The following is a 25,390-nucleotide window of genomic DNA, read 5'->3' on the forward strand; positions in this document are numbered from 1 at the left end:
TCCTGGCGATGATGTACCATGGGACCACCTAGGTAATATAGCTCATAAAAACGGCTCTAAGATGTTACTTTATGTATTAAAGAAAAAGTACATTGTGGCTGTACGTATAACATTTGCTTAAAAGTGAGCTTGATAACGACGAGAGTATAAAAGCACGCCGGCCGGAGTGGCCGTGCGGTTCTAGGCGCTATAGTCTGGAGCCGAGCGACCGCCACGGTCGCAGGTTCGAATCCTGCCTCGGGCATGGATGTGTCTGATGTCCTTAGGTTAGTTAGGTTTAATTAGTTCTAAGTTCTAGGCGACTGATGACCTTAGAAGTTAAGTCACATAGTGCTCAGAACCATATAAAAGCACCAAGAGAGTCTCTCAAAACTTCTGATAATTTATACAGACTTTAAGAGAAGTGTTGGAAATCTGTAGATAAAAGATTTTAAAAAATGAAGAATACTTTCTACATTTTTTTTTTGTTAGTACGAACCTGGAACGAAAATTACCTACGAAACCTTCATGCAATAAAAAAAAAGATGTACCGAATTGGGAATACAGCGAAGAAACATATTGTGATATACGGTGTACAGAAAATGAATCTACTCAGCTGTTACTCTGAGCACGGTCGCAGCAAGATAAACAATCTTTGGAAATCCGGACGTAGGATCGCAGCTATGGATAGGTCGTAGTTTGATAAACATTGCACGGATACGAGAATTCTTGTGTTCCTCCCATGTCTCCAAACCGGACTTTTGCTCGGAAAAAAAACTACACGACTTCCGGTGAGCTCCAGAGCGGTTATGCATCAGCGATCCCCTGTTAATGTGAGGAAGAATTACAGGATCCGTTGAATTATATGTTCTACAAACACGCAACTATTAAAGGGCAACTGAAGTGAGATTAGCGACAAATTTAACGTCAAAATTGGAAATTTGTGGTAAGGTCTTATGGGACCAAACTGCTGAGGTCATCGGTCCCTAAGCTTACGCATTACTTAATCTAACTTAAATGAACTTACGCTAAGGACAACACACACACACCCATGCCCGTAGGATGTCTCGAACATCCGACAGGGGGAGCCGCGCGGGCCGTGACAAGGCGCCTGAAACCGAGCATTACCCCGCGCGGCATTTAACGTCAGAATTAGCTACCATGTTGTAGAAGAAATGAAGGGATACTTCCCTCTTGGAAGCATAATAATGGATATAGCTAAATAATGGACCAAGAAAGGAAGATATAAGACAAGGACAGGCCAAGAGAGAAGGGCGCGCCAAGAGAAGTCTACTGGCCTCAAACATAGACCTTAATTTAAGAAAGAAATTTCTGAATTGTCATGGTCCAATCAGTTATTACACCCTTGAATATTCAGAGTCTCAAACGTCTAGGACACAACAGTTAAATCGAAACTTTTTATTTCACTTAATTTATTTCTGGTGCCAAACATCTACTACACACATATTATGTTTTCTGCTTATAAATTATATTTAGCACTGTGGCTACTGTTCTAACTTTCGACAGTCACCTCATTCTACTCGACACGCTAACCTTATCTCAGCCCAATTTCCGATTCTCAGTTACTTTGCTCTCTGGCTACATTCCTAACTTGAAACACATTATTCCACTTGACACGTTAGCCTCCACTACACTCGTCATGCTGGCTGGCTGGCTTCCGGCCGACTCTCAACAGAAGCCAAAGACGAAGTTGGTTTGCTACCGTACTTTTACAAGGTGACCGTCAGCATAAACACCATTGACAGATTAGATCTTAGGCCTGTTCCGACTAGCCGACTGCAGCTTACAAGACAGCAAGAGAAGCGATCTATGACTGTTGGACATATGATCAACATGTCACGAACCCCTCCAGCCATTACTCCCGGAAGATGAATCCTTGTGATGTCACGTACTGCTTCTTTATTCCAGCAGCTTCTCATACGGCCCCACCAGGGAGAGTGGATACCATTCCAGATCTCTTTACCTCAAAAAAGAGTGAAGAGTTACGGGAATCGAACGCTGGTCCTGTCGAAACGAATACAACAACATTGACGATATTTTTATTCTTCTCTCTTTCGATTTGCGCCGGCCAAGGTGGCCGTTCGGTTCTAGGCGCTACAGTCTGGAACCGCGCGACCGCTACGGTCGCAGGTTCGAATCCTGCCTCGGGCATAGATGTGTGCGATGTCCTTAGGTTAGTTAGGTTTAAGTAGTTCTAAGTTCTAGGGGACTGATGACCTCAGAAGTTAAGTCCCATAGTGTTCAGAGCCATTTTATTTCGATTTGCTTCTTCGTCGTTTATTCGTCAGTGGTTCTCTGCGGATATCGCAAGAAATTTTTCAAATTTCATCGATGAGATTAGCACACTGGGCTCGCATTCGGGAGGACGACGGTTCAATCCCGCGTCCGGCCATCCTGATTTAGGTTTTCCGTGATTTCCCTAAATCGCTCCAGGCAAATGCCGGGATGGTTCCTTTCAAAGGGCACGGCCGAATTCCTTTTCCGTCCTTCCCTAATCCGATGAGACCGATGGCCTAGTAGTTTGGTCTCTTCCCCCAAACCAACCAACCAACCATCGATGAGAACTCCACTCAGTTTTTTAAAGTTGTTATTTATTTTCTGTTACAGACGGTAGCCAGTCCCCTGTCGACCACGCTGAATTACCATGCCGGCTACGGAGAGCGTCTGCAGTGCGAACGCCCAGAAAAAAAGAATCCAAGCGTTTGAGATGTTAACAAACTTTGATTCCTTGAGAAACTGTTGTGCATAGCGACCGTAATCTGTAAGGAAGGAGAGGCACACAACAATCATTCACAGTCCCTTTGGTTTTTATTACTCTTTCATATCTAGATTTCAGCTATAAATAGCTATCTTCAGTGCTAAAACACAAGGAAAAGTACACAATCAGAATTAACTTTACATAGAATAATAAGTAAAACACCATGTTATCCAGTAGCAGCTGTCTAGATTGCTCGCTGGAGGCCTTGCTAATGGATAACAAGGTGTTTTACTTGTTCTATGTAAAGTTAATTCTGATTCTGTAATTTTCCTTGCATTTCAGCACCGAATATGGCTATTTATAGCAGAAATCTAGATATGCAAGAGTAATAAAAACCAACGGGATTGCGAATGATTGCTGTGTGCCGTTTCAGATGTGGTTCCAGAATTTGGTGAAAATGACGTGCATTAAAAAGTTAGGAAACGAGGAGCTTCGCCGTAGAATTTATAAGGAAAGAAATGAACTCTAAGAAATAGATGGGACGCACCATGAAGGACTTTACGAATGGGATGGAAATTGATAGATGTGATGTTCATGTACAGACAAACAAATGATTACACTTTCAGAAAACTAGATGATTTATTCAAGAGAAAGAGCTTCAGAAATTGAGCCAGCCAATAGCAGGTTGGTCCGCCTCTGGTCCTAACGCAAGCAGTTATTTGGATTGGAATTGATTAATAGAGTTGTTGGATGGCCTCCTGTGGTATAACGTGCCATACTCTGTCCAACTGGCGGGTTAGATGACGAAAGCCCGAGCTGGCACCCTAGGATTTTCACGATCCACCAAGCTAATTGGACAGAATCTTGCACTATATTCCACAAAATAACATCCAACAACTCTCTCAATCATCCAAGCCGAATAACTGCTTGCATAAGGGTCAAAGATGGACCAAAGTGGTATTGACTTGATCAATTTGCGAAGCTCTTTCTACTGAATAAATCATCCAATTTTTCTGAAATTATTATCATTTGTTTGTCTGTACATGCACAACACACCTACCGATTTCCGTCCCCTTCCGATAATTTCTTCGTGGTGTGTCGTTTATTTATTTATTTATTTTTGTCTTACAGTGTATTTGGAAAGTAATAACTGTAAGAAGTTTGTAAGTAGGCTGTTTAGGTTTTTATGTTGGTAACGCCACGTAGCGCTCTCTATGAAAACCCACTGACAGTGCTGTGTTCAGTCTGTGGCTGGTTGGCATTGTTGCAATATTCGATAGTGTAGTGTTGGGCAGCTGGATGTGAACAGTGAGTAGCGTTGGGCAGTTGGAGGTGAGCCGCCAGCAGTGGTGGATGTGGAGAGAGAGAGATGCCAGAGATTTTGAGAGGTTACTATAAGCGGACAATCTGGACGTGTGTCCGCCAGAAAAAGGAAATTTGTAAAGATGGAGGTCATACACACACACACACACACACCACGAACTACTTCAATACAGCGAGCGCCAATACTGTCACCTAAATAAAAGATTCTAACTACTGAAGGCACTAACTACTGATAGGCATAGTTAGCAAATGAAAGATTTTGATAGAGAACACAGTTAGTATCGTTGGGTAGTTGTTGGAGGTGAAAATTTACAAATTTACTTTTTCTGCCGGACACACGTCCAGATCGTCCGCTTATAGTAACCTCTCAAAACTCTGGCACCTCTCTCTCCACATCCACCACTGCTGGTGGCTCACCTCCAACAACTGCCCAACGCTACTAGCTGTGTTCTCTATCAAAATCTTTCATTTGCTAACTATGCCTATCAGTAGTTAGTGCCTTCAGTAGTTAGAATCTTTTATTTAGGTGACAGTATTGGCGCTCGCTATGTTGCAGTAGTTAGAGTAACGAAGATTTTTGTGAGGTAAGTGAGTCATGAAAGATAGGTTATTGTTAGTCAGGGCCATTCTTTTGTAGGGATTATTGGAAGTCAGGTTGCGTAGTGCTAAAAATATTGTGTGTAAGTTTAGTGATGATCAGAACGAGTAAAGAGAGAAATGTCTGAGTACGTTGAGTTTTACTCAGCTGTTTCTATATCAAACAACATAAGGGTTTTTCCAGCACTGTCATTTTTTAAATTTTTCTAAGGGGACGTTTCATAAGTTACAGGATGAGAGGTCTCTTAATATGTCAAATCTACATCTACATCTACATCCATACTCCGCAAGCCACCTGACGGAGTGTGGCGGAGGGTACCTCGAGTACCTCTGTCTGTTCTCCCTTCTATTCGAATCTCGTATTGTTCGTGGAAAGAAGGATTGTCGGTATGCCTCTGTGTTGGCTCTAATCTCTGATTTTATCCTCATGGTCTTTCCGCGATATATACGTAGGAGGTAGCAATATACTGCTTGACTCCTCCGTGAAGGTATGTTCTCGAAACTTCAACAAAAGCCCGTACCGAGATACTGAGCGTCTCTCTTGCAGATATTCCACTGGAATTTATCTATCATCAACGCTTTCACGATTACTAAATGATCCTATAACGAAGTGCGCTGCTCTCCATTGGATGTTCTCTATCTCTTCTATCAACCCTATCTGGTTCGGATCCCACACTGGTGAGCAGTATTCAAGAAGTGGGAGAACAAGTGTACTGTAACCTACTTCCTTTGTTTTCAGATTGCATTTCCTGAGGATTCTTCCAATGAATCTCAGTCTGGCATCTGCTTTACCGACGACTAATTTCATATGGTCATTCCATTTTAAATCACTCCTAATGCCTGCTCCCAGATAATTTATGGAATTAACTGCTTCCAGTTGCTGACCTGCTGCATTGTAGCTAAATGATAAAGGATCTTTCTTTCTAGGCATTTGCAGCACATTACACTAGTCTACATTGAGATTCAACTGTCATTCCCTGCACCATGCGTCAATTCGTTGCAGATCCTCCTGCATTTCAGTACAATTTTCCATTGTTACAACCTCTCGAAATACCACAGTATCATCCGCAAAAAGCCTCAGTGAGCTTCCGATGTTATCCACAAGTTCATTTATTGTATATTGTGAATAGCAACGGTCCTACGACACTCCACTCCGGCACACCTGAAATCACTCTTACTTCGGAAGACTTCTCTCCATTGAGAATGACATGCTGTGTCCTGAAATAATAAATTCCATGGTGCTATAAGAGTGCAAAAACTGTAAGGGAAAGCAAGAATTAGAATTCATCCACCAAATAATTGAGGACGTCATGTGAAGGAGGTACTTCAAAAATGGTTCAAATGGCTCTGAGCACTATGGGACTTAACATTTGAGGTCATCAGTCCCCTAGAACTTAGAACTACATCCATGCCCGAGGCAGGATTCGAACCTGCGACCGCAGAGGTCGCGCGTTTCCCGACTGAAGCGCCTAGAACAGTTCGGCCACACCGGTCGTCGAAGGTGCTGCTATAAGAAGTTTGTCACAAGAGTGGAAGTCGTAGAAGACCGAAAAACGCATCAGCATGCCTTCCGCAACTCCACCCCGCCGAATTCGGCGGTCTGCAGAAACCTTGTCACAGCACTCTTTCGGGGGCTACGGCTTTGTCTTAAACGTACGGAGTCCGGCACCGCGTCACCGAAGTTGCACTCAAGGTGCTTAGCCTACCGAAATAGAGATAAGTAGTGAAGCAGTGCCGGCAGGAATTTTATTGCAGGAATTAGTAAAAGACAGCGGCGATTAGCGGCGTGGATAAGAGAGAGGTAATCTGGAGGTCGGTAATCCAGCTTAGTGGACGTGCGACCGCGACACTGACACTGTCTCCAGTGGGCCTCTGCATCCACATCTGACCAGTCGGCGAGGGCGACTCCAGTTTCCGGTGAGTGCTGCCACCCTCGGCCAAGGAGAGTATGTTTCCTTTCTGGAGCATATCTGCTTAGCGGTGCCGTCTAACCAACAGAATCTGTTGTCTGTTGATTTTGTGCCTTTTAAAAATATGGAAGGTTTGTAATGAGTGGCTTCGTGTCCCCTCTGGCGACAGACAGACTAGGAAACCAAATCTTAGGACTATCAGGTGGTGCGAAGACTAAACGCTACTTTCGCTTATGCTGGCAACTGGTGATTGCTAAAAAGTCCATATCAAGTTGTTATGATAGAAGTTGGATTGAAGTGTTATTCCCTGTCGCTGACTAGGAGGAAAGCCATTCCACTACTGTGCAATTTTTTTACTTTATTTTTACTACATGGCCCCTAGTTTCCCACCTATTCAGCCAACTTTGCTGTTATTTAAAGTGTTTGCATAATGTATAATAATTTGATATGTTTACAGTGATTTTTCCAAACGTATAAACATGTCAAATAATCCAGAATGAGATTTTCACTCTGCAGCGGAGTGTGCGCTGATATGAAACTTCCTGGCAGATTAAAACTGTGTGCCCGACCGAGACTCGAACTCCTGCAAGGTTCGCAGGAGAGCTTCTGTAAAGTTTGGAAGGTAGGAGACGAGGTACTGGCAGAAGTACAGCTGTGAGTACCGGGCGTGAGTCGTGCTTCGGTAGCTCAGTTGGTAGAGCACTTGCCCGCGAAAGGCAAAGGTCCCGAGTTCGAGTCTCGGTCGGGCACACAGTTTTAATCTGCCAGGAAGTTTCATGTCAAATAATGTATAGAATTTATAATAGTCTTCGGCCACAAAATTACTGTTTTATTGTATGACCTGCTTCGATCTATATGATAATGCTCAGGTAGTTCTGTCTTGCTAAACTAACCTCTCTAGTACTAAAGTGTTAAAACTGCCACCACGTCATTCGGTCTAACAGCCTCCAGTGGCAACAAAAATTCGATTTTCACTACTTCGCTGTTATAATTACCGACTGAATTTAAAAGGGTAAAATTCTGTGATTGTCTACTCATTAGCAGGTAGAATTTTATGTTAAACGGTTTACACAAAAAGACAGGTATTACAGTGAGCAACGGCGTGTTGGTCTTAAGGCAGCTTAACTGACGGTGCGCAAATGCTGTAAGTAGGCTGTTTAGGTTTTTATGTTGGTAACGCCACGTAGCGCTCTGTATGAAAATCACTGACTGCGCTGTGTGCAGTCTGTGGCTGGCTGGACTCATTGTTGAAACATTCGCTGGTGTAGTGTTGGGCAGCTGGATGTGAGCCGTGAGCAGTGGTGGATGTGGAGAGAGATGCCAAAGTTTTCAAAATGGTTCAAATGGCTCTGAGAACTATGGGACTTAACTTCTGAGGTCATCAGTCCCCTAGATCTTAGAACTACTTAAACCTAACTAATCTAAGGACATCACACTCATCCATGCCCGTGGCAGAATTCGAACCTGTGGGCCGTAGCGGTCGCGCTGTTCCAGACTGTTGCACCTAGAACCGCTCGGCCACCTCGGCCGGCGCCACAGAGTTTTGTGAGGTTGCTGTAAGCGGACTATCTGGACGTGTGTTCGCCAGAAAAAGGAAATTTGTGAAGATGGATGTCATGAATTTATATATATATATATATATATATATATATATATATATATATATATATATATATATATATATATAATGACTTTTGAACGCTGTTAAGGTAAATACATTGTTGTCTATCAAAATCTTTCATTTGCTAACTAAGCCTATCAGTAGTTAGTGCCTTCAGTAGTTAGAATCTCATATTTAGCTGGCAGTACTGGCGCTCGATGTATTGCAATAACGAAGATTTTTGTGAGGTAAGTGATTCATGAAAGGTATAGGTTATTGTTAGTCATGGCCATTCTTTTGCAGGGATTATTGAAAGATTGCGTTGCGCTGAAAAATATTGTGTGTCAGTTTAGTGATCAGAATAAGTAAAGAGAGAACTGTCTGAGTACGTTCAGTTTTACTCAGCTGTCTTTGTGTCAAATAACGTGCATGTCAAATAACGTGCAAGTTTACCAGCACAGTCGTTCATAATTTTTCTAAGGGGACGTTTCAATACCTAGGCGTCAGACATCCAGTATTTGAGAATGGGAACATTTTCCGACTTCAAAAAACTTTACTTGTTGTTTCAAACCTTTTAGAAATTTGTTCTCGCCGACACCCCAACAAACTAATGAAAAGAAGAAACTTTATCTCTAAATACATTTTCGTTGATCATAAAATAAAACTTCAACGTCAGGCACGACGTTTTAATTTATTTCTTCTTTCGCCTACTGCTAATCGCAACACAGTTCAGAAGATATAATATCGCAAACGGTGAGACGCGCGAAAAACTAGCTTTTGCATTCTTCGTTAGCCCATGGGTGAATAATCAGAAACATGTTACACCAACGTAATTAGTTAGGGTGTGCTTCATTCAAAAAGGCTTTACATGTTTAACACCAAATATTTAACACATTAACTCATTTTTAAAGTAATCAGACATCTGAAACTGGTTTATATAAGGGACGATCAAAAGGTTTCTATTCGAAGTGCACACTAACCCCTTGGTTACATTTTGGTGTTTATATACCCGCATGGGTGTCTCCCTCGGTTTCATATGTGCTTAAACAACGCCATCAAACGGACATTTTTACTTAGGAATGCTATTCTAATTAAGTGGTTCAAATGGCTCTGAGCACTATGGGACTTAACTGCTGCGGTCATCAGTCCGCTAGAACTTAGAACTACTTAAACCTAACTAACCTAAGGACATGACACACATCCATGTCCGAGGCAGGATTCGAATCTGCGACCGTAGCGGTCGCGCGGTTCCAGACCGTAGCGCCTAGAACCGCTCGGCCAATATGGCCGGCTTTCAGTAATTAGGTGTGAGGGTTACTGATATCATACGTAATACACTTGTAGCCACCATAGGCAGAAGCTTTTTCCTGTTTTACATACGACTTCAGCACAATAATAGTTTCTTGATATCAGAGAGTGTTTTAAATTATACTAATCTGAACGCTGCGTGTTTCACTCTGTATATGTCAAATTTCACCATATCAAATAATTATGCAGTTTGTAAAGATATTAAATAAGAATATAATTCGCTAAAAAGTTGGGGAGTAGACGTCATTAATAGCAAAATTGTTATATTTCTTTTCGAGGTGGTACAGGCGCATCCCTTCCTCATATAGTCATTTATAAGAAGGACTACAATCTAAAATGAAACATAACAACTTGACATAGACAACACAAGTGGTTGGTACATTTAATAAGCATGTTGAGTGACACAACAAAGTTCTTGCATAACTTGGTGATGGAGCAGTGTACTGTTGAGACTAGTTCTGGAGAGGAGGAGTGACATTTTTTTAAAAAAAATATAGGAACTGTTTTACATCTGAAAAGGAGGGAGGAAAATTAACTTTTAACGAGGTCATTAGAGAAGGAACACAAGTTTGGATAGGACAAGGATGAGAAAGGAAACTGAACACTTCCTCTTCAAACGAACCACCTCAACATAAGGTAGAGTGAAATCACGGAAAACCAAAGTCTGGAAGGCTGTAGGGAGATTTGAACCCCTCTCTTCCCACACGTCAGTCCAGTATTTCAAGTACTGTCTTACCTCACTGGAAGGGGACTGCACTCTTCATACTACAATCGTGTAGTAGGTGGTGCAATGATTAACGCGCTAGTCTTGTATTACGAGAACTGTGGTTTAGTTTACCATGCAGATATTCAGATTTAGATTTTCAGTTGCTTCCCTACATCATTCCAAGTGTCTGTCGTGATGTGTCGTCAAGAAGAAGTCCATACAATTAATCGTCGATTTGGACCAACGTAATATTTAATTTACTGAAAGTGCTGTGAAGTCAGTTCCTCCTTACGTATCAGCCATCCCTTACGTTCGGAATAGAATGTCAGGAAACATCCTATTGCATTATGATAAGTACAACAGGGACTGGACTTTTAATAATCTTCTCCATTATTTTCGAAGGAGATAAAGTATTTGCTTGGGAAAATCAGTTCCAAAGCTACTGCTCGTACATATTGTAGTTATTTATATGTCTAGTTTCCAAATTCCATCACGACAGGTTGCCTGTATACACGAATGAGCGCTGGAGAAAATGCCTGCGGCGCCGAGAATAGCCGCAAAGAAGTGGAATATAAATGAATGTTGGGGTGGTTCCTTTGAAGAGGACGTGGTCAGTTTCCTTTTTCATTCTTGTCCTATCCAAGCTTTTGTTTCTTCTCTAATGAACTCGTTAAATGTTAATTTCTTCCCTCCTTTTCAGATGCATAACACTTTCTGTATTTAAAAAAAGTGGAACTGCTACTTCCAAAGCAAATATTTGATTTGCACGAATTCCATTTGCATTAGGTCCTCGGCCTATTAACAGTTTCCAGTTTTATGACTGACTGACTGTCGAACACGGTGGAGACGTTGTTTTACATATTTGTAAAATTCATAATTTTTTAACACATTCAATATTTCTTTAGCGCGTTTGATTCAGAGATGAAACTGCGTGATTCCACAGAAAGAAATTAGTGTATCCGCTATGGCGCTGTGTGTGGGACGGTTCCATTGTGATTCATCGACAGTCACATCTGGGTGACAGTAGGATGGCGTTCCTTCCCGTTAAAGGAAAATGGTGTATCTCTTTTCTAATGAAACGCATTATGTAGTATCTAGCATATAGGTGGATATTGGCTGCTAAATTACTGTTAAACGGAGCTCAATATCTAATCAATCCGCATCACATCAAAAAATATAACATTAGGTTTATTTTTGTTGTAACTGTCCTTAACTGAGCGCGGACTTTAATACAAAAATTCTCTGTTGACGGGACGTGATATTATTGTGGATAAATATTAGTCATCGTCTTAACAGGGATAGCATTATCAAACCATCTGGCAACGCCCCTTGTAATGCTGCAAAATTTTTGGACTAGCTGGAATTTAATGCACAAGGTGTGGTCCGGTGACTAAATGTCATACTGGTGTTCAAACCCTAGCCAGTCAGAGGATTTTTTTCTGTCACGTTTTGTTTCTTTCAACTGCGACAATTTTGTATATGTCAATGTGAAAAATTCCAAGCTGGGTGGGTTAGTTCAAAGGTCGGAGAAAGGCGATGGCACACCACCTGCAATGGGGCCATGCAAATAAATCAGTGCAGTGGTCAAATCAATCTTCAAGTTATCGACATATTTGCCTTTTAGAATAATCCAGCAAACCCTCGATCCTTTTAAGAATCGAACTCCCATGTACATAAGAGTTTCAAAGTTATGATTACTTTACAAATGAGTTAGTGTGTTAAGTATTTGATTTTAAGCACTTAAGCAAGAAAAAGTTTTAGAAAGGTTTGAAATTATGTTTAAAGTATGTTAGAAGACGCTAAAAGCTCTCATTATCTAATACAGGATGTGTGTATTTTGGGTAATTTGTGGTCCGTTTTGAGCGAAAGCTGACCTTTTACACGTCTCAATGTTTGTGACGTCGTGCCACCTGAATTGCGCGTCGCACAGTGAAATCATTCTGCAGGCACATTCTGTGGTATGTATAGAAACTGTCTGCTAAATTTGTTCCGCATAGACTTAATAGTAAATAAGTAAGACGGCATGCCTGATGCGGCAGTTTTAGTGCACGGAAAATGAAAATGTAAGAAGCGATAATATCTTCTCCCTTTGATAGTTTTCTAAGCGCCTTAGAGGGTGAAAGTTTCGTAAAGGTTTGAAATATTGTATAATGTAGATTGTTGTGCATTGTCACTTTCAAAAGACTCCTCTCCACAATCAATACACCGCTCCCAACGCCGTTTCCACTTGCGAAGCAATCTTGGTACGCCTCTTGTTGAATCGCGCGAAGCGCAGTCTGCGAATTTTCTTTTATCTCGTCTATAGTTACAAATCTTCGTCCTTTCAACGGCGTTTTCTACTTGGGAAATAAAAGAAGTCCTCAGGGGCCAGGTTTGGAGAGTATGACGGATGACGCAGCACAGCGATTTCGTTTTTGTGCAATAGTGTGCACCATCAGGGATGAATGAGCGGATACATTTTCGTGGTGCAACAGCCATAAATTGTCTCGTCACATTTAAGGTCGTTCCCTCCTCACATTTTCTCACAGGCGTCACAACACGTCCTGATAGTACCATCGACTAAGTTTCTGTCTGTGGCACGAATTCATGATGAACTAATCCTTCAAAGTCAAAGAAAAGTGTCGGAATGGCTTTGACTTTGACCTGATCTGATGGTTTTTTTTATACATATATTTTTGGATGGAGTCCACCTTTAGAGAAACATAATTTTGTTTTATATTCCAAACATGTTTCACTGCAGTTGCAGCATGTATCATCAGAGGGCTTTTATTTTATGGCGTTAAACATAATGTTCTTTGCTGTTTGTACACACGTAAATATTAGTTTTTAATACCGTAATTACAATTTTTTGAAGAACATATGAAGTTATGTACTCATATCTTCTTTACTACATGGTGTGGTTCTCTTGAGGTATTATGTTTTTATGGTGCCTGTCTTCTTTCAGTCTGTCATCTGCAAACATATGCAACTTAATGCAGTCAAATCATGTAAGCAAAAATAATAATTTGGAAACGGTTATGTCTATACCAGATTTTTTTTTTGTCGAACCTATCCCGACGCATTGTCCCATTGTGAAGCTTGAACCTTGGACTCTACGTCATAGCCGTAGACCCACGTTTCACCATCAGTTATGAGTCTCTTAAGGAACATATCGTTCTCATTTGCGCGATCTTTAAGCTCTTGATTGATTGTGTGGCGTAGGCCTTTGTTGTCTTCACTTATGAGGCGTGGGACGAACTTGGCAGCGAACTTGCATTCCAAGATTCTGCGTCAGGATTTCGTGTAATGATGCAACCGAAATTTTACATTGTTCTGCAATCTGTCTGACAATCAGTCTTCTATTGACACATAAAATTTCGTTGACGCTCTTGACAGGAGCGTCGTCGGTAGAGTCGAAGGGCGTCCTGGATGAAAGTAATCTGTAACTTCCGTCCGGCAATTTTTATACAATGTGAACCATTCGTAAAACTGAGTACGGCTTAAGCACTCATCACCGTAGGTTTATTGCATCATTTGGTGTGTCTCTGTAAAGGTTTTCTCGAGTTTCACGCAAAATTTAATGTAGACGCGGTTCTCCTCTAAGCCTGCAAACTGTACGACACAACGTTCTACTCAATGCAGCACTGAACGGAACTTCGTGCAGTTACACATAACACACAGGTATGTGCAGCGATGACGACCGCATTTCGCTCCAGCACACCACTGGCGTGTAATATTTTGAACGGATCTCACGCACAGGCTGTAACTGTAATGCTTGTCTTACTGCGTCAAACCTTCAACTAAGATTTATCTTTTAATGAATTCATTATGACAGCATTTTAAGTTCTTAATTTCGTCAATAGTCACAATAAAGACTGAAAATAACATTTTTGTTGCCCCTGGAAGTCGTTAGACAGCTTGCAACTGGAACCTGCACTGTCAGCCATGAACCGGGTTCGCGATTTCGTAATATAGAGGCCCTCGAATAATACAGGAATCTTATGTCTGATTGACTCCATCGCTTCATAACTTGGTTTATTAACGTAGACTTATTTTTGAAATATCTGCTAGCGACACCAAAAATTTCCTGGATCATCAGTGTCCTTCAGTCTTCTACTTTGGCAGGAATATACTAAAGTACTGACTTTTTTTTAAAAATCATGCTCGCTCAATCTCATGGCTTGTGATTTTCACTTAAACATTACGAAAGATGATAAACACGTAATGCATACATAATATCTTAGTAGTTGTATTTCCCTTTAGAAATACATAAGGCAACGGCGTTGCCGCTGTGGTAACACCGGTTCCAATCACATCACTGACGTTAAGCGCTATCGGGCTTAGCTAGACTTGGCTGGGTCAACATCCAGGTCTACGGATGTTTTTTTTTTTCTAGCAAGAGAGAAAGATAAAAAATAGATGAAAAAAGAAGGAAACAGAAATATCGTACTCAGATCTTTAAGAACATTGATTAATTAAAATCAGTGAGTGCAACACGAGGTAATTTCTTCACATCTATGAACTGCATTAAATAGCTCATTATGCCTGCTTGTTTCGTTGTTCGAACCGAGTCAGCACGTAACTTAAGGCTACTTAATTACGTATCACGAAACATTTGCAGGCAAAAGAGGGTTTCTTTTATTTCGTTGCATTTGAAGCAAGTTTCGAATGTAAAATTTAAATCTTTTAGGGTCCTTTAAAAATTTTGTTAGACTGTGTAACCAAGGAAGGCTACACTATGGTTAAGACATTAGATTCACATGCAAGGGGAATGAACTCGAATTGCCGTCCGGCTGTCCTGGTGTAGGTTTTTTCTGTGGTTTCCGGAAATAAATTCAGAAAAATAACGAACTCGATTTTTGAAGGGAACTAAATTCTAACGTTCCCTTTCAGTTTATTTAGGTGTGCATTTCCTTCATCTGGCAATATTGGTGTGTTTGGACTCTTTGTTGCAGCTAGCCAGAAGTCCTCGATTAGTTAACATTAGAATACCTGTAGAACCCCCCCCCCCCTCCCCCCTCCCCCCTCCCTCCCGTCGGGCAGACCGTTCGACGGGTGCCGTTCTTTCAATTTGACGCCACTTTGGCGACCTGCAGTCGATGAGGATGATGACAGCACAACACCCACTCCCTGGGCGGAGGAAATTCCCCGGCCGAGCCGGGAATCGAACCCGAGCCCAGAGGATTGACAATCCGTCATGCTGACCATTCAGCTACAGGGGGCGGACGCCTGTAGTACATGACCAGTACTAATAGATACAGTATGATTACAATATGCATAGTATACGATCAGTGCATAATTATAATAAAAGAAATAACAAAGACTATACGATATTTTAGGAATGTCACTCTGAATAACACATGTTAAACAATTTAGTAATTATGCTGGGTTGGGTGCAATAGTAATGACTAACAGAAACATACACTGAAGCCCCAAAGAAACTGGTGTAGGCATGCGGATTCAAGTACAGAGATATGTAAACAAGCAGAATACGGCGCTGCGGTCGGCAACGCCTATATAAGACAAGAAGTTTACGGCGCAGTTTTTAGATCGGTTACTGCTCCTATAATGTCAGGTTCTCACGCTTAAGTAAGTGAACGTGGTGTAATAGTCAGCGCAAGGGCGAGTTGACACAGCATCTCCGAGGTAGCGATGAAATGGGGATTTTTCCGTACGACCATTTCACGAGAGTACGGTGAATATCAATAATCCGGTAAAATATCAAATCTCCGACATCGCTGCGGCTGAAAAAAGATCCTGCAAGAACGCGACCAACGACGACTGAAGACAATCGTTCAACGTGAAAGAAGTTCAAGCCTTCCGCAAATTGCTGCAGATTTCAATGCCGGACCATCACCAAGTATCATCGATATAGGCCTTCGGAGCCGAAGTCGATGACTGGAAACATGTTGTCTGGTCGGGCTAATCTCGTTTTTAATTGTATCAAGCGGATGGACGTGTACGGGTAAGGAGACAACCTCCTGAATCCGTGGTCTCTGCATGTGAGCACCGAACTGTTCAAGCTGGAGGAGGCTCTGTAATGGTATGGGGCGTATGCAGTTGCCGTGATGTGCGATATCTGACACCTCTCGATACGACTCAGATAGGCGACATGTACGTGAGCATTCTGTCTGACCATCTGCATCCATTCATGTCCACTGCGCATTCCGACGGGCTTGGAGAATTCCAGCAGGACAATGCGACACCCCACACGTACAGAATTGCTACAGTGGCTCCAGGAACACACTTCTCAGTTTAAACACTTCCGCTATCCCCCAAACACCCCAGACATGAACATCATTGAGCATATGTGGGATGCCTTGCAACGTGCTATTCGGAAGAGATCTCCACTTCTTCGGACTCTTACGGATTTATGGACAGCCCTGCACGCTTCATGGTGTCAGTTCCCTCCAGCACTACTTCAGACATTAGTAGACTCCATGCCACTCGTGTTGCGGCACTTTTGTGAGCTGACGGGGCCCTACACGATATTAGGCAGGTGTACCAGTTTCTTTTGCTCTTCTGTGTATAATAGCAGTATAGAATGGATCAAATCTGGAATAAAATTTAATTGGCCAAGAGCAAAACAAGAAAAAAATAGGACACGTTTAGCAGATGAGATGGAAGAGAAAAACAGCGATGGGTATGACGAAGGCATGGATGACGTTTCCAAGGTGACAGAATTACTAGTTTCCTGTTGGACAGAAAGAAGACAATTGGGATTTTTCGAGAGGGAAGCTGTACTGATGACAACAGGCAAAACTTTAATCTCCTTTTGAATGCGGAGGTGGTCTTGGATTACCCCCACGTTATTGGAGGGGTGGGGGCGGGGGGGGGGGCTGGGGGTGTTACAGAGTAATAGGGGCAAAATAGAGGATGGGATGGAGTATGATTTGCCGTTACGCATAGGTACAGCCATGAATCTGGACGTGTCAGATCTCTTAATGACGTTACAGAATGATGATATGTATCTGATATTCGAGGACAAGTACTGGGGATAGCAGTGACTAAGAACACGATGAAGGAAACAGACTGTATCCGTTCACATACGACCCGACTGATCGTAGGAAAGGCCGTCGTGAGGTACCAGATATTAAATATACATCTTATGCAAGCATTCATGGTTACTTCGAGTCGTTTTTGAGTTTTCAGAATTTCTGGCATTCGAACTACATCACAGTACTACGGATAACACTGGACAAAGCATCAATTAATCTCGGGACACACGCCCCTGATACGGTGTAACACCGCCTACCGCATACAGATTTTATAAAAATATCAAACTGTAGGGGTGCTGATCACTACATTTTACCGGCTTTTCCAAATACTCCCAGACATGTTCTTTGCGACGAAGATCGGGGGGTTAAGCGAACGAGTTATGGAGTGACAGGATTCCTGAATGGTCGTTAAATCCGGCTCTTAAGCTAGCAGCCCTTTGAGTAAGGAGGTTGTGAGTTTGGATGACGGGAGTGTCCATGACATATTCACCATGAAGATGTAGAAGAAAGGGCGACACCTGGTCGCCGAGAATGTTGAAATAAACATGCTGGATCATTTTCACGGTAACCTGTATCAGTGGACCCAAGTCATGGCACACTCCTTGCATCATTTGAAAAGAGGTAAAATCATGACTCTTCAGACTATACCACACCCCTCCAGGCATCCGCTGTCTGTATTGTTTGACCCATTGAAGACGTGCAGCTTCACGGGCTACTGCGAGAAAAGACCTTTTACGATGTACCCTACTCCCAGTATCCACTACATACAGTGGCCCTCGCAATTTTTACATTTCAAACTGATCGAGACGGATCTGCATTCACTGATATATCCCGGAATTGATTCAGGGATACCATCATCAGTGTTTTCAGATGGGAACTGAACAGAGGTTCTTCTCAGTGCGAGGACACTTAAGTTACTCATATTTTGTACAGAGTTTATGTTGCACGCAGTGTGTGAACGTGCCTGCTGCGCTTTTTACGCTCCTTGTACTTAATGACTTATACCAGCTGGCACCAAGCTCTTTTGTCTAAGAGCTGATATTGGGCGACGTCTCGGACCGCTTCGCTCAGGAAGAAGGAAAGGGTGAGGGTAGGGGGAGGGGAGTTTGAAAAGTGGCCACGCCACACAAAGAAAAATCCAACTTTCACCAGCTTCTTAATACAAGCTTACCACTTACACTTTTTGAATCTACATATTGTAAGGTATCACACCTAATACGTTTAAGTGAAAAAGAAAATAATATATTGCAACTACATAAAATTTTCTGAAGGCTTACATGTGTTGTTGTTGTGTTGTGGTCTTAAGTCCTGAGACTGGTTTGATGCACCTCTCCATGATCTCCCAGTACCTACTGCAACCTATATCCTTCTGAATCTGCTTAGTGTATTCATCTCTTGGTCTCCCTCTACGATTTTTACCCTCCACGCTGCCCTCCAATATTAAATTGGTGATCCCTTGATGCCTCAGAACATGTCCTACCAACCGAACCCTTCTTCTTGCAAGCTGTGCCACAAACTTCTCTTCTCCCCAATCCTACTCAATACTTCCTCATTAGTTATGTGATCTATCCATCTAATCTTCAGCATTCTTCTGTACATGGCTACACTCCATACAAATACACTCCTGGAAATGGAAAAAAGAACACATTGACACCGGTGCGTCAGACCCACCATACTTGCTCCGGACACTGCTAGAGGGCTGTACAAGCAATGATCACACGCACGGCACAGCGGACACACCAGGAACCGCGGTGTTGGCCGTCGAATGGCGCTAGCTGCGCAGCATTTGTGCACCGCCGCCGTCAGTGTCAGCCAGTTTGCCGTGGCATACGGAGCTCCATCGCAGTCTTTAACACTGGTAGCATGCCGCGACAGTGTGGACGTGAACCGTATGTGCAGTTGACGGACTTTGAGCCAGGGCGTATAGTGGGCATGCGGGAGGCCGGGTGGACGTACCGCCGAATTGCTCAACACATGGGGCGTGAGGTCTCCACAGTACATCGATGTTGTCGCCAGTGGTCGGCGGAAAGGTGCACGTGCCCGTCGACCTGGGACCGGACTTCAGCGACGCACGGATGCACGCCAAGACCGTAGGATCCTACGCAGTGCCGTAGGGGACCGCACCGCCACTTCCCAGCAAATTAGGGACACTGTTGCTCCTGGGGTATCGGCGAGGACCATTCGCAACCGTCTCCATGAAGCTGGGCTACGGTCCCGCACACCGTTAGGCCGTCTTCCGCTCACGCCCCAACATCGTGCAGCCTGCCTCCAGTGGTGTCGCGACAGGCGTCAATGGAGGGACGAATGGAGACGTGTCGTCTTCAGCGATGAGAGTCGCTTCTGCCTTGGTGCCAATGATGGTCGTATGCGTGTTTGGCGCCGTGCAGGTGGGCGCCACAATCAGGACTGCATACGACCGAGGCACACAGGGCCAACACCCGGCATCATGGTGTGGGGAGCGATCTCCTACACTGGCCGTACACCTCTGTTGATCGTCGAGGGGACACTGAATAGTGCACGGTACATCCAAACCGTCATCGAACCCATCGTTCTACCATTCCTAGACCGGCAAGGGAACTTGCTGTTCCAACAGGACAATGCACGTCCGCATGTATCCCGTGCCACCCAACGTGCTCTAGAAGGTGTAAGTCAACTACCCTGGCCAGCAAGATCTCCGGATCTGTCCCCCATTGAGCATGTTTGGGACTGGATGAAGCGTCGTCTCACGCGGTCTGCACGTCCAGCGCGAACGCTGGTCCAACTGAGGCGCCAGGTGGAAATGGCATGGCAAGCCGTTCCACAGGACTACATCCAGCATCTCTACGATCGTCTCCATGGGAGAATAGCAGCCTGCATTGATGCGAAAGGTAGATATACACTGTACTAGTGCCGACAATGTGCATGCTCTGTTGCCTGTGTCTATGTGCCTGTGGTTCTGTCAGTGTGATCATGTGATGTATCTGACCCCAGGAATGTGTCAATAAAGTTTCCCTTTCCTGGGACAATAAATTCATGGTGTTCTTATTTCAATTTCCAGGAGTGTACTTTCAGAAAAGACTTCCTGACACTTAAATCTATACTCGATGTTAACAAATTTCTCTTCTTGTCCATACTATTTATCGTCCATGTTTCACTTCCATACATGGCTACACTCCATACAAATACTTTCAGAAAAGACTTCCTGACACTTAAATCTATACTCGACGTTAACAAATTTCTCTTCTTGAGAAACGCTTTCCTTCCCATTGCCAGTATACATTTTATATCCTCTCTACTTCGACCGTCATCAGTTATTTTGCTCCCCAAATAGCAAAACTCCTTTACTACTTTAAGTGTCTCATTTCCTAATCTAATTCCCTCAGCATCACCCGACTTAATTCGACTACATTATATTATCCTCGTTTTGATTTTGTTAATGTTCATCTTATATACTCCTTTCAAGACACTGTCCATTCCATTCAACTGCTCTTCCAGGTCCCTTGCTGTCTCTGACAGAATTACAATCTCATCGGCGAACCTCAAAGTTTTTATTTCTTCTCCATGGATTTTAATACCTACTCCGAATTTTTCTTTTGTTTCCTTTACTGCTTGCTCAATATACAGATTGAACACATAGGGGAGAGGGTAGAACCCTGTCTCACTCCCTTCCCAACCACTGCTTCCCTTTCATATCACTCGACTCTTATAACTGCCATCTGGTATCTGTACAAATTGTAAATAGTCTTTCGCTCCCTGTATTTTACCCCCGCCACCTTTAGAATTTGAAAGAGAGTGTTCCAGTCAACGTTATCAAAAGCTTTCTCTAAGTCTACAAATGCTAGAAACGTAGGTTTGTCTTTCCTTAATCTTTCTTCTAAAATAAGTCGTAGGGTCAGTACTGCCTCACGTGTTCGAACGTTTCAACGAAATGCAAACTGATCTTCCCAGAGGTCGGCTTCTACCAGTTTTGCCATTCGTCTGTAAAGGATTCGCGTTATTGTTTTACAACCGTGACTTATTAAACTGATAGTTCGGTAATTTTCACATCTGTCAACACCTGATTTCTTTGGGATTGGAATTATTATTTTCTTCTTCAAGTCTGACAGTATTTCGCCTGTCTCATACATCTTGCTCACCAGATGGTAGAGTTTTGTCAGGACTGGCCCTCCCAAGGCCGTCAGTAGTTCCAATGGAATGTTGTCTACTCCAGGGGCCTTGTTTCGACTCAGGTCTTTCAGTGCTCTGTCAAACTCTTCACGCAGTATCGTATCTCCCATTTCATCTTCATCTACATCCTCTTCCATTTCCATAATATTGTCTTCAAGTACATCGCCCTTGTATAGACCCTCTGTATACTCCTTCCACCTTTCTGCTTTCCCTTCTTTGCTTAGAACTGGGTTTCCATCTGAGCTCTTGATGTTCATACAAGTGGTTCTCTTATCTCCAAAGGTCTCTTTAATTTACCTGTGGGCAGTATCTATCTTACCCCTAGTGAGATAAGCTTGTACATCCTTACATTTGTCCTCTAGCCATCCCTGCTTAGCCATTTTGCACTTCCTGTATATCTCATTATTGAGACGTTTGTATTCCTTTTTGCCTTCTTCATTTACTACATTTTTATAATTTCTCCTTTCATAAGTTAAATTCAATATTTCTTCTGTTACCCTAGGTTTTCTATTAGCCCTCGTCTTTTTACCTACTTGATCTACTGCCTTCACTACTTCATCCCTCAGAGCTACCCATTCGTCTTCTACTGTATTTCTTTCCTCCATTCCTGTCAATTGTTCCCTTATGCTCTCTCTGAAACTCTCTACAACCTCTGGTTCTTTCAGTCTATCCAGGTCCCATCTCCTTAAGTTAGCACCTTTTTGCTGTTTCTTCAGTTTTAATCTATAGGTCATAACCAATAGATTGTTGTCAGAGTCCACATCTGCCCCTGGAAATGTCTTACAATTTAAAACCTGGTTCCTAAATCTCTGTCTTACCATTATATAATCTATCTGATACCTTTTAGTATCTCCAGGGTTCTTCCATGTATACAACCTTCTTTCATGATTCTTAAACCAGGTGTTAGCTATGATTAAGTTGTGCTCTGTGCAAAATTCTACCAGGCGGCTTTCTCTTTCATTTCGTAGCCCCAATCCATATCCACCTACTACGTTTCCTTCTCTCCCTTTTCCTACACTCGAATTCCAGTCACCCATGACTATTAAATTTTCATCTCTCTTTACTATCTGAATAATTTCTTTTATTTCATCATACATTTCTTCAATTTCTTCGTCATCTGCAGAGCTAGTTGGCATATAAACTTGTACTACTGTAGTAGGTGTGGGCTTCGTATCTATCTTGGCCACAATAATGCTTTCACTATGCTGTTTGTAGTCGCTTACCCGCATTCCTATTCTCCTATTCATTATTAAACCAACTCCCGCATTACCCCTATTTGATTTTGTATTTATAACCCTGTATTTGCCTGACCAAAAGTCTTGTTCCTCCTGCCACCGAACTTCACTAATTCCCACTATATCTAACTTTAACTTATCCATTTCCCTTTTTGAATTTTCTCACCTACCTGCCCGATTAAGGGATCTGGCATTCCACGCTCCGATCCGTAGAACGCCAGTTTTCTTTCTCCTGATAACGACATCATCTTGAGTAGTCCCCGCCCGGAGATCCGAATGGGGGACTATTTTACCTCCAGAATATTTTACCCAAGAGGACGCCATCATTATTTAATCATACAGTAAGGCTGCATGCCCTCGGGAAAAATTACGGCCGTAGTTTCCCCTTGCTTTCAGCCGTTCGCAGCACAGCAAGGCCGTTTTGGTTATTGTTACAAGGCCAGATCAATCAATCATCCAGCCTGTTGCCCTTGCAACTACTGAAAAGGCTGCTGCCCTTTTTCAGGAAGCACACGTTTGTCTGGCCTCTCAACAGATACCCCTCCGTAGTGGTTGTATCTACGGTACGGCTATCTAAAAATGGTCCAAATGGCTCTGAGCACTATGCGACTTAACATCTGTGGTCATCACTCTCCTAGAACTTAGAACTAATTAAACCTAACTAACCTAAGGACATCACACACATCCATGCCCGAGGCAGGATTCGAACCTGCGACCGTAGCAGTCTCGCGGTTCCGGACTGAGCGCCTAGAACCGCGAGACCACCGCGGCCGGCGGTACGGCTATCTGTATCGCTGAGGCACGCAAGACTCCCCACCAACGGCAAGGTCCATGGTTCATGGGGGGGAGGCTTACATAGTGACCAGTTTTCCGTACGTATGTGGATACTGTGGCCAGTGCCACCGCAATATCATGCCACGTTTGTTTAACTGATTTCCGGGCATATTTTTTAGGTATTTTAACTCCCTACTATCTGAAAGAATGTCAAGCGACTGCAGCAGACCGTTTGCGATCGGACTTTTGAATTAGGCCAAATAGAACAGAGACGATTTTAAATAACATATCCCAGTTAATTGAAAATTGTCACCAGGGTTAGAATGGTGTATGAAAGCTTTGGATATAAAAGCATTTTGAACTCAATTTTATCTGTTGTATTATGCGTCGCTCTTGGAAGTAACCAAGTCTCGTAGGCCACTCTCCAGGATGAGTAGTGTGGCCACATTTCCCGACCGGACGCCATGTCGTCATTGGCGATTCACAGAAGAAATTATCAAATTGAAATAAAGTGTGTAGGCCAAAAGACGGTGTTTAGACATTGATATTTTAAAAAATTATTTATCTCCCGACAAGTGAGTTAACAAGAATAATAGAAATAACTTATCTTAAATCAGACGACTCAAAAAGAAAAAAAGTTTTCACTAAAAAGTAACGGAAAAACTTCCTTTGTCGGTCTGACTTACAACAATGCCGACGTATGTTAGAACTGACCTGACCACTTTTCGGCAGGCAGCGATCTGTTCAGGGCAAAAATATAAGCAAAGGCTACTTTTCCCTTTCTGGCCGCTTTAGTACTCTTTCTGCTACTGATCTCATTGTTGATTGGTAATCTACCTAATTTGTTGTGTTATGTCAATCACTAACAGTAATTACAATACAAGACACGACCACAAATATTTATCAAATACACTGAACAGCCAAGAAAATGGTACATCCGCCTAATATCGTGCAGGGCACCCGAAAGCACGCAGAGGTGCCGCAAGACGACGTGTCATGGACTCGAATAATGTCTGAAGGTGTGCTGGAGGGAACTGACACCATGAAGCCTGTTAGGCGGTCCAAAAATCCGTAAGAGTACGAGGGGTGGAGATCTCTTCCGAACAGCAGGTTGCAAAGAATCCCAGATGTGCTCGATAATGTTCATGTCTGCGGTGTCGGGTGGCCAACGGAAATGTTTAAACTCAGAAGTGTGTTCCTGGAGCCACTCAGTAGCAATTCCGGACGTGTGGGTTGTCGCATTGTCCTGCTGGAATTCCCCAAGTCCGTCGGAATGCACAATGGATATGAATGTATGCAGGTGATCATACTGGATGTTTACGTACGTGTCACCTGTCAGAGTCGTATCTAGACGTATTAGGGGTCCCATATCACTCCAAATGCACACACCCCACACCGTTACAGACTATCCACTAGCTTGAACAGTCCCCTGCTGATATTCAGGATCCATGGATTCATGAGGTTGTCTACATATCCGTACACGACCACCCGCTCGATACAGTTTGAAACGAGACTCTTCCGACCAGGTAACATGTTTCACCTCTTCAACAGTCCAATGTCGGTGTTGACGGCTCAGGCGAGACGTAGAGCATCATCAAGGGTACACGAGTGGGCCTTCAGCGGAATGTTTCGCACGCTGACACTTTGTTGGTGGGCCAGCACTGAAATCCGCAGCAATTTGCGAAAGGGTTGCACTTCTGTTACGTTGAACGATTCTCTTCAGTCGTCGTTGGTCCAGCTCTTGCAGGATCTTTTCCAGCCGCAGCGCAGTCGGAGAATTGATGTTTTACCGGATTTCTGATCTTCTTAGTACACTCGTGAAATGGTCGCACAGGAAATTCCCCTCTGTCCCATCGCCCGTGCGCCGACTATAACACCATGTTCAAACTAATCTAGATAACCTGCCATTGTAGAAGCAGTAGACAATCTAACAACTGCACCAGACAGTTGTTGTCTTATATAGGCTTTGCCGACCGCAGCGCGGTATTCTGTCTGTTTACGTATCTCTGTATTTGAATACGGATACCTATACCAGTTTCTTTGACGCTTCAGTGTGTTTTGAATGCCATTTTCCTTTTAGTCATTACGTTGTATTGTAACAACCTGAAATTGATTT

The 25,390-nt window shown here is 43.0% G+C and overlaps 1 protein-coding gene across 1 annotated transcript in view; it reads left to right on the forward strand.

The window, feature by feature from the left end:
• The first annotated feature begins 6,474 nt into the window (after window positions 1-6,474).
• Window positions 6,475-25,390, forward strand: part of LOC126354659 (proton channel OtopLc-like) — a 220,498-nt gene continuing 201,582 nt past the window's right edge. Inside the window, exon 1 of the mRNA XM_050004434.1 lies at window positions 6,475-6,535. The gene's annotated coding sequence lies outside the window, so the exon portion shown is untranslated. The remainder of the gene's footprint in view (window positions 6,536-25,390) is intronic.

This window comes from Schistocerca gregaria, chromosome 3 (assembly GCF_023897955.1).
Source record: "Schistocerca gregaria isolate iqSchGreg1 chromosome 3, iqSchGreg1.2, whole genome shotgun sequence".
Lineage (NCBI taxonomy): Eukaryota > Metazoa > Arthropoda > Insecta > Orthoptera > Acrididae > Schistocerca > Schistocerca gregaria.